At 40.7% G+C, this 9,814-nt stretch overlaps 1 protein-coding gene across 2 annotated transcripts in view; it reads right to left on the reverse strand.

Moving 5' to 3' along the window:
- The window catches only part of nek7 (NIMA-related kinase 7), a 60,762-nt gene extending 51,491 nt beyond the window's left edge, over nt 1–9,271 (reverse strand). For both annotated transcript variants that reach the window (XM_061077662.1, XM_061077661.1), the window contains exon 1: nt 8,952–9,271. The gene's annotated coding sequence lies outside the window, so the exon portion shown is untranslated. The remainder of the gene's footprint in view (nt 1–8,951) is intronic.
- Between the last annotated feature and the right edge of the window lie 543 nt (nt 9,272–9,814).

The following is a 9,814-nucleotide window of genomic DNA, read 5'->3' on the forward strand; positions in this document are numbered from 1 at the left end:
TTTTACAGTGTGACACCACCAGCCCATGCCATCTGCCTTTTTCTAAAACCAGAACTTCAAGATGTGCTTTCTGCTTATGCGTTGTTTTTAGGTGGGCTTCACAACCAAAGCCCAGCGTCACGCAGGCGTTTGCTTCGATGCTGCTTGCTGACTGCTGTTTACAGCCAAGCCCCGCAGTGTGGCGCAATGTTGAATATTCACTGTTAAACTGTCTAGCCAGAACTGGTTGGGAACCCAGCCAGGCCTTCACAGTGGTGTGGCGTAGGATTCTCCCCCCCCACCACCCCCCTCAAATGCAACCCGATAAAAATCCATCACTCCTTCTCCAGCGAATCCAGAGACAGACCAGTCTACTTCCCTCCTCCTACCACACACCCACTTCCTGAAGTGTCTCGCCTCCTGAGGAGACCTTTATTAAGCCCAAATCCTCCTCCATTCTTACTTAAGTACATTTAGTTCATCATAAATAACTTCATACCAATACATTAACACACATATCATTTGCACATTAAAGACACCTTTCCTCTATATCGGAGCAGGCCTCTGCTGACTCCTGATGCCTGCCTTCAGACATCTGTAAAATATTTTTATTCGGTGCCCCAATACCGCACTGGCAAAGGTCTCTCATCCTTGGCTTGGCAGGACTTCTGACAGAGCCAGCCGGCAGCGCCATACAGGCCTAACCCCTGCTGCTGCAGCTTCCTGCTGCTCCTAGGGAGTCAGGCTGCCTGCCTCCCATTGACAGAGGGCCAGGCTGGGCAGGGAAAATGAGGCTGAGGGGAGGCCCCCGGGAGAGGACCCCCACTAGTGGAGCGCAGAGTCAAGAACGGGGGGACAGAGGCTGAGGGGTGGGCAGAGGCAAGTAGAAGTGGTGAAAACTAAGTAGGGAGAAGAATGGCAAGTCAGCAAGAGGAACTAAGGGTCTAACACACGAGGCAGTCATACAGACATGGGTGGCATGGAAGTGGAAAGGGAGCGAGACAAAGGGGCTCGAGGACATGTTCAGCAGCAGGAGTTAAGGGGACCTTCTCATTATGACTCCGCTCCCTCCTTCATGCCCCCAGGCCTTGACCACAACCTCAAAGCCCCAGGCCAGACCGAGGGACCAGGGAAACCAGGGAGGACTGCTGTGAGTCAGGGTACAAATGCAGAGAGAGGAGAGGGGGGGTTGAAACGATTTCATCAGCACCCAAACGAGGCAGCGTGAAACAAAGAGACTGAAAATAATCCAGATTTCACAATTAAGGATGTTTTGTATCTGTGATCCTAGTCTTTTGAGATATATTTTCATGAAAATGGCTCTATTATGTATTTTTTTTCTAATTACAATCTTTATTAAAATTATTAAAACCCAAATCAAGTTATAATATATATGACAGCAACACTGAAAAACATGTAGAAAAGCCTTTATCACAAACTTGTTCTGAAATACTTTCTCATGATATTTATTATTTTATATTTTGTGCTAGAGTTGTTTGAACTCCCAGTAGCTTAGCTCCTAACAATGACAATATGAATACAATTGAAACTGCTGTTTGTGCTGTTTAGCAGTTCAGTAGCTTTGTAACACGAACTAGGCAAACTGGGTGTTGTTTACATCTGGTGTACCCAATCTACAATGTGTTACAATAGAGCTTCTGGCTTTATAAACCTGATCTAGTTCAATAAAAAAAAAAGCCACTAAACACTAATCAACCCTAAACTTGATCTTGCAACTCAATAAGCGACGTCAATAGAAGATTAAAAAACAGAATATTAAACAAAAAATATTTGCAAGAGAGACTGTCCCTAGCTTTTCACACTGAAAAGGGGGAGGGCAAAACAGACAGTCTGTCAACACAAAATGCTCTCATACAAATTTGTTCAATTCCGCAGCAAATCCCGTGTGAAACATTAACGCTCATTTGTGGTGAGGCTGGAACAAACGCCCATAGCACAGTCAGCGAGCAACACACAAAAAAAACATTCCTCTCTCATTCCGTTCATGAGTGCAAATTCATTCTGCTTTTGTCTCATCTCATGACAAATGCATACTGTCACTGTCACTGATGTGGTGTTTACACTGGCATACAGCATCTTGTAATTATTCTGTGAAAGTGAATTTGTATCCTGAGGGATTTGTATTTTTGCATGTGGATAATCAAAAGAGATAGAGAGGGAGAGGGGACACTTGGAGAGTGATCTCCAATAAAAAAAAAAAAAAGGAAGATAGTGCTTGAGAGCCATCTTTTCAGTGCAGTTCAAAATATGCCAACATGACTTTGGTATCTGTTTTGATCAAATGTGGACAACATCTGGGGTCCTGGTTGTATACAGACCTCAAAACAATTTGACCATGCCCACAAAACAATTGATTAATACAAAAAAAAAAAAATCAAAATCCTAATAAATGCAAAAGGATCTTATGATAGCAATTAATTTTTCTCAGTAATAACATCAGTTTGTACACCAACATGTCCTTCAGGATGGTCCCTTCTGGCTGTATGTATGTAGTGCTTATCTAACAAAATGGACAAACAATAATGACAGACCATTGGACCTAGTTTGTAGTGATGTGCTCCCACTAATTTAAATGGCCAATCTTGGGCATCATTAAATTAATTTTCATTAAATTAAAAACATGCTAAACTGGATATGTTGCAAGGAAAAATAAGCTTGGATGGAATCAAGGGTCTTCGCTAGAGTTATGGTGCCACACAAGCTTTCACTCGACCACCAAGTTCTTACATAGACAATGTTATGTTACGATGGAGAAGTAACTGCCAAGCATGGACATACCAAAGTTGAAGATTTGTTTGAGCAAGTTGATTAGGCTAAAATGTAGCATGATCATCATCATCATTACCATCTGACATCAGACACCTTGCTTAAGAGAAGCAGTTCCAGCAGTTCCATACGTGTGTGTGTAAGCAACGTTATTTGTATAGTACCTTCCGGATCCAAATCACAGTAACAAGTAATAAAGAGAAGAAGAAATATTCTTGAATTAATATATATTATAAGAAAAGGATGTTATAAAATGTAAATTGCCTTACAAAGAAAAAGGTTCCTCACCCCCTGGTTTGGCAACAAACTGCAGTATATTTCTCAACATGCAGGAACCCACAGGTGCAGTTCACATGGTTCTATAGGCAGAGATACACACAGTACCTACTGTAATAATATATAATATATATAATAATAATTATACAGGTAGTCCACTAACAGCCAAACTAAGAGGCTCTTTATAAAGCCTGACTTTTAAATAAAATCTCACTCATTACAGTCCTCCATAAATTTAGAAGAGTCTGTGTACTTAAGCAAATACTTATAACAGCTATACAACACAACTACTCTGTCAAGTCAGCAGCTTCAAACAATGAAAACAGAAAGCTGCAAACTATTTAAGTTTAATATATCAAAATTAATGAAATATCTACTCATTTTCTGTGCGGATTAACAACAGTGTTTCAAAGTAGACCTTGTTTTAACCTTTCCAGTACGTGTGGATAAAAGGCAGGCGTAATGAAGCTATTTCTTTCATCTTTGTTTAAACATTATTTCTGCTTAAAAGGCTATTTAATGCGAGTGTAAAAAACGCTTTAATGTTACTTCTTAAATTAATCCATTATTTTAATAGGTTCATAACTGAATTACACATAAAGAGACTTTTTTTATAGAGCAGGATTTCAGATTCAAAGCAAAGACAATAACTGTGAGAAAAAAAAAAGAATGAATAAAATCTTTTTTTCAGACACCCTTTGCGGGGAAATAAACCATAGATATTGTGTGGTCATGACACAAGCTGACCAAGGGGCACTGACAGCATTTCATAAACTTTAAGCAGGGTCCTAGGTCAGTAATTTCTGTGTTTGCATGTCTTTGAAGTGTGTTTCCCCCCAGAGCACTATAGAGCCCAATGAGAAAAGGCATCGACGCCACAGTGAAACCGAGAACTTTCACGTGACGTGGGGAGCCGCAAGGCATCCTCCAAGGATATTTGAATGTTTGAAACATCAGTGACCCTTCATAAGATAGAAAGGAGATGGATATGAAAAATATTGACAGGCTGGCTGTTTGAGGGGAGTGTAAAAAGCAGCTCAGACAGCCCACTCTCATTGCCAAAGACCTTACGCTAAACCCTTACCAAACTGAGCCTGGAAAGGATAGACGATGCTTAATTCTTCTGGGAAAGGAATCTAGTTCGCTGTTTCTCTTTTGAATTTTCTTGCTTTTTATCATCTGATAATCTAACAGATAATTGCAAAGCCCTAACACCAAAGTAGCCCATATCCTAAGCAGTGATCTGCTACCTTTGCCAGCATCGTTTCTGCACAAGGCTTGGCCAAGGTCTTTGACATCATGCAAAAGACAGTGTTTAATGTAGCTCAAAAGTCGCCTAAGGAAGCATCTTCCTTTAAATATGCTTTGTGAAAGAAAAAAAAGGCGAGCTTTATTTTTTTGTTCTTTGCGAAAACCCAAAGGCAAGATGACTGTTACAGTGGTCAGATGACAAATGTCTCATCTGATCTTTAATCCAGTGGAAGGGCCAGCTCCAGGGCTAAAACAGGAAACTCTCACAGGATAGAGCAATTTGGTAAATTCCACTGCGCTAAATCACTTCTGTGGGTGCAGGAGATTTCTCCACACCAATGAGTAGCATTTTAGTTTCTCTCTCTGCGAATGTCTTAGTAGTAGAAAGCCATTTAAAGTGCACCGAGAGAGAAGATATGTACTGAATGGCCTTGGCCAATATTTATGTATCTGAGACCAGGATACATTATCGAGAGAGAGATATACTTTTTTATCTGTGCTTCCAAGAAGGCAAACAAGTAAAATACAGAAAGAAAATAAAGTCAAGTGAGATGACCAAAATCTGTTACAACAATAGAAGCAAATAGCACATTTTCTGTCAAATTGAATACATTTTTTTCTGTGTAAATTGGGATCATGCCTTTGTGGATATAAATCGTCTGGGACTTGTTTTAAGCACTCGACTTTACATTTGTGGCTCTCATCTGTAATTTGACACGTTTCTTGTGTAGGTGGTTGTGGGGACCACTCTGTGGAATAATTAGCAAACTACACTTTTCTGATTTGTGTCAGACTTATACAAGCAAGAGAAGTGGCTCCTTTTTTAGGTATGAGCTACGCATTGACTCAGCTGGTAAGAGTCCTTCTCCTTTTGTCACTTACTGTGTTCTGTGTCACAGTCACTTTCTGTAAGTTGCTTTCAGGCAAATTCTCCCCCTGAATGTGTACACAAGTCATCCAAATTAACAAAAAGGTGTGGGTTAAAGTGAAATAAGCATTAGCTAAATATGAAAGACTAGTTGCTTTTCTATCGTAGCATGATATACATTGTCACATTGCACAGCCTCAATTAAGTCCGATGACAAAAGATCTCTTCCTGTGCTTCTATTTTCCGTCTAACTACTATCCGTCTAGCTATTATCTCTCTCTGATTCTACTACTTTTATTAAATGGAAACACTGCAGCGGGAAATCAAAATCATTAAGTTTTGCCAAAAGCTGTCAAAAGTAATCCACCTCTCATCAGCTGAGGTTCAAAGCAGGGTATACTGGCAGAAATCCCTCATCACGCAGACTGACACGAACATTTGGCAGAGATTCGCTGATCATCCGGTTCATGACACATTCCTTGATAGTCAACTTCACAGAGCCAGCCGGTGTTCATCTCCATCACCTGATGACGCTGGCACATTCAAGCCTGTTGTCTTTGACGATCATCGAATGTGGCAACAGAGAAGTGAGTAATAATTGGGTCAACAAGGTATGTCAGTTCCCACTAACTCTCGTCTGAATCATCTCTGTGCAGCGTAGCCAAACGTGATAGTATGACGCCTGAGTTATTTGGCTGTGATCGGCAGCGACAGCAACATGGTATGAGATACTGTTTTAAACCTTTGTGTGACCTTTGAAATGTTCAGGCCAGAGAAGCGTGGCACTGCCTAAATACCTCTATGGTTCAGCTCTCACTTCAATTTCTTCATTGTTCGTTGAGGCTTTTGGTTACGTGTCATCCTCTTGTATTATTATAACAATTATCATTTTATATTTATTTTGATTGTTAATATTTAATACAATACTTTTTCAAAATGGGCCCCTCAAGTCCGCAGCTATGAACTCAATCAGTACGTAAAGGTTTCAGCACAAAAAAAGCACTAAGTCACAAAAGAAAACCCTCCTCCTCTAAAGAAGACTTCTAGATTTATTTTTTATTCAAATAAACCATTTCCACTGGTATTTCTCTTCCAAATAAACCCTGTCCTCCAGGCTATAACTCTTACTGGAATTTTAACGGTGTAAAACAGACAGCTGGGAGCAGTGCTTGGGCCAAGTCTCTCTTTTTTTCCCAGAGATACAATACACATATAAACTTTATGGTTTAGAAAAATGTACTGACACAATTGGCTGAAATCTAATGGCTAAGAAATGTTTGTCCGGTGGTAAGAATTGGAAAACAAAGCCGTTAGTTTTTAGAAGAAACACAGAGAATATTCATAAAAGAGCATGTTGTTTTAGAATATGTTTGCTTTGGTTTGAGTTTAATAACACTTTATAATGACACATCAATTACAATTAGAACTGAATACCAAGCTGGTTGAAGTATATATTATTTGATAATAATTTTCCATTGCATGTTTTATTTTAATTTGGCATTAAGAAATTATTTGATTCAAATAACTAAATAAATTATCTATTTATTCAACATATTTATAGTTTCTTTAAACTTTTTACGCCAACTACCCCTGAAGTTATGCACTGGTTTGAACACCTCACTCTTTTGCATTGTTAAATCACATCTTATCATATCAGATTAAATTACAATTTAAAGGTCTATCCATAACCTACTTTTACTATCAGGTCTGTATTAAGACAAGTTATCAAATTTTTATTCAACGATTTATACTCAACAACAGGTCTCTAATATAATTTAACTGTCGTACAGCTGAAGAGACACCCTAAGGTTAAGTCCCCAATAAAGTTTGGCCCAGCAGAGATAGCATGGATACGAGTACAGCTGTAATTGAAGTATCTGCTCTCCATCTGTGAACATCCATAAAATGCTTGTCGTGTCCTACTTTTGTGGTATGTGAGTGAGTTATTGAATGCAGATGAAACATAAAGTTATACATGTTTTGATACTGGCTGGGGACCAGTCCAGCAAATCATTGCCTTCTCATTCTCTCCTCTGCTCTGTTATTGTTGTTTCCCGTCTGGAAAATTGGGTCCAGATATTTTCAAGAATTTGCCTTTCACATATTTCGATCAGATGTGTTTACCACAACAGGAAAATGTCCAGAGAATTTAGGTGAGCGAGTGGTGCCTGGGTTGAGCATCCAGGAGCCAGGACATGATGTTCGCGATTCTCGTTTTCTCAATTTGACATCTTCGTCGGCGTCTGCCACATGTATCTTTAGTATCCTGCGATATTTGGTTTTTATCAGTTTTGCATCATCACGAGTTTGAAACATCATCAACACACCCATTTGCTCACTCTGATATTTTCCAGATATTTTAGCAGACAGCTGGCAGAAAGTTCTGGAGAATGTCCCTTCAGAAAATTTCAGAGAAAGTCCGGAGTTAAGTGTACGACTGAAAGCAGCTTCTGCCTCCTCACTGCCGACTGCCAAATATAGATTAAAAGGAAACCTTTAAAAGATGATAATAACATATAGGGGCAAAAAGGGTATACACCTATCAGCCTCTCTCTTTCCCTAAATAGACTCATCAAGTAGACAAGCAGCAAATGTGGACCACTAGATCTGAATCTGCTGATTTATCAGGGTTTCTGCAGGTTTCAACAAGTTGACTTGAAGACTTTTAAAAGACATTTGTAAAACCATAATGCATGAAATTCAAGACCTTTGTCAAGTATGACAAAATATTGGAGTTATTACCTACAACCTCCCCAAGTTTTCAATTCAGTTGATTGTTGTATTTTGATTAACTTTGTCAATATATACTTCCCACTTCAACAAAACAAAAACCCACAACATTAAACAAAACAAGGGTCTTGTTTGTAGTGTTGTTCCAGCTACTGTCTGTATCACTGCGCTAGAACTACAACACATGGAGACACAACAAACTATGCGTGTCACCAAAACAAAAAACTAATATTTAGGAAACGGGAGGAAACAGAAGTAGCGTTAAATAAACGTTCACATAATTAGGACCTACCTAGAAGTGTTTGAGGCTCAGTATGAAATATTTGACCATATTTAAGACTTTTAGAGGCCTAAAGGTCAGAGTATTGAAGTCAGAGTATTGAATTATATGATTGTTAATACCCAGGCCCTCTTTATGATGACCCAACCTGATACTGTCTGTTGTGTCCACATGGAGGAGAAGATATCAAAGTGTTTATTAAACTATTAACAGGTCCTGACACATTTATAGTCCAAAGTAAACACGGCAGGATGAGTGGATGATTACTGTCAAATCCCTGAGGAGAACTTTAGATCCGTAAACCACATGAAGACACACATATGAGCTAACTAACGTGTAACATTGTATACAGAGTAGATAAACCTATTTTGCCAACTCATCTTTAGCAGTAAAACTTATAAATGAAGTTGTGTAGCACTGTACCACAACATCTGTAGCGTGATGATTAATTAAAGTGTGTAACTATCTTCTTCCCACTTCAGCTACGTGGAGGTAAAAGCTGGTACAACACACGCTGTTATGCTAATGTTACTGTGCCACTGTCAGATCGTGAAGTGACAGCATCGAACTGCGGCGGCGGAGGGAGCTAGCAAGCGGCGTGCTACTAGCGAGCTAACAGGCTAAGCTAGCTGCGTAGAAACTTCGTAGAAACTTTCCCCGAAGTGCGCGTCACACAACGTGAGGCTACACAACCGAGTCAAAATGGAGAGGGGGGGGGGTGATACCACTGTGGTCCACTTTCCCGAGCTGGGTGTCAGGTAACGCTGTGTCAGGTCTTACCAGGAAGTGTGGGACTCTTCTGGTTGCTAAGCTGTTCCTTCTTCTTCTTCTCCTTCTTCTTCTGCTTCTTCTTCTGCTCCTTCTTCTTCTTCTTCTTCTTCTTCTCCTCTTCCTCTTCTTCTTCGCCTCCTATGGCGTAGCACGTCTCTGTTTTGACTTTCGCTTTTCTCGACAAGGTCGCTCCGGGGGAAGTCGTCTCTCCTGCGTGGCACTGCCGAGTCCGAGTCCGAACTTTTTTCTTGTGTGTCTGTGTGTGTGTGTGTCTGTGTGTGTGTGTGTGTGCGTGAAGCGGAGACACAGGCTGTGTTGTGGAGCCAGTGGAGATGTGTACGTGTTTCACATCTCTCCTCCTCCTCCTCCTCCTCCACCACCGTCATCAGCGGCTCTCCTGACCCGGGTGCCAGTTGTGTCAACACGGCAGCATTCCCGGGAGGGCCCGGTGTCAGAGGGGGGGGGGCTGGGACCACCGCGAGATTCAACTGGGAAACTCCAACACAAACTTTCCGCACTCCATTTCACTGGGAGTCCCATTAAATGTGTGTGAATTTGTGTGTGATGGTGAGTGAGAGTGTGAGTCCATTCCTGACCCAGGAAACAACTTGAGTTCAGGTTTAGTTTCACCAGTGTTGTTGTGAACATACTTGTGTGTGTTTGCTTGACCTGTGGTGATGCTGGTTGCAGCTTCTCCTCTGATCCCAGTGCACATCTGGTTTTAAAAGGGATAGTTCCAAGACTAGGTTCTTTAAGACGCCCTCCGTGGTCTCTAAATTTGCAGATAATCCAGCGGCAATATACTGCTGGAGACGATGTGGAATGGTTGGCGACCACTCACACATATTTTGAGATTGCCCAATGATGCTTCC

This window comes from Limanda limanda, chromosome 9, assembly GCF_963576545.1.
Source record: "Limanda limanda chromosome 9, fLimLim1.1, whole genome shotgun sequence".
Taxonomy (NCBI): Eukaryota; Metazoa; Chordata; class Actinopteri; order Pleuronectiformes; family Pleuronectidae; genus Limanda; species Limanda limanda.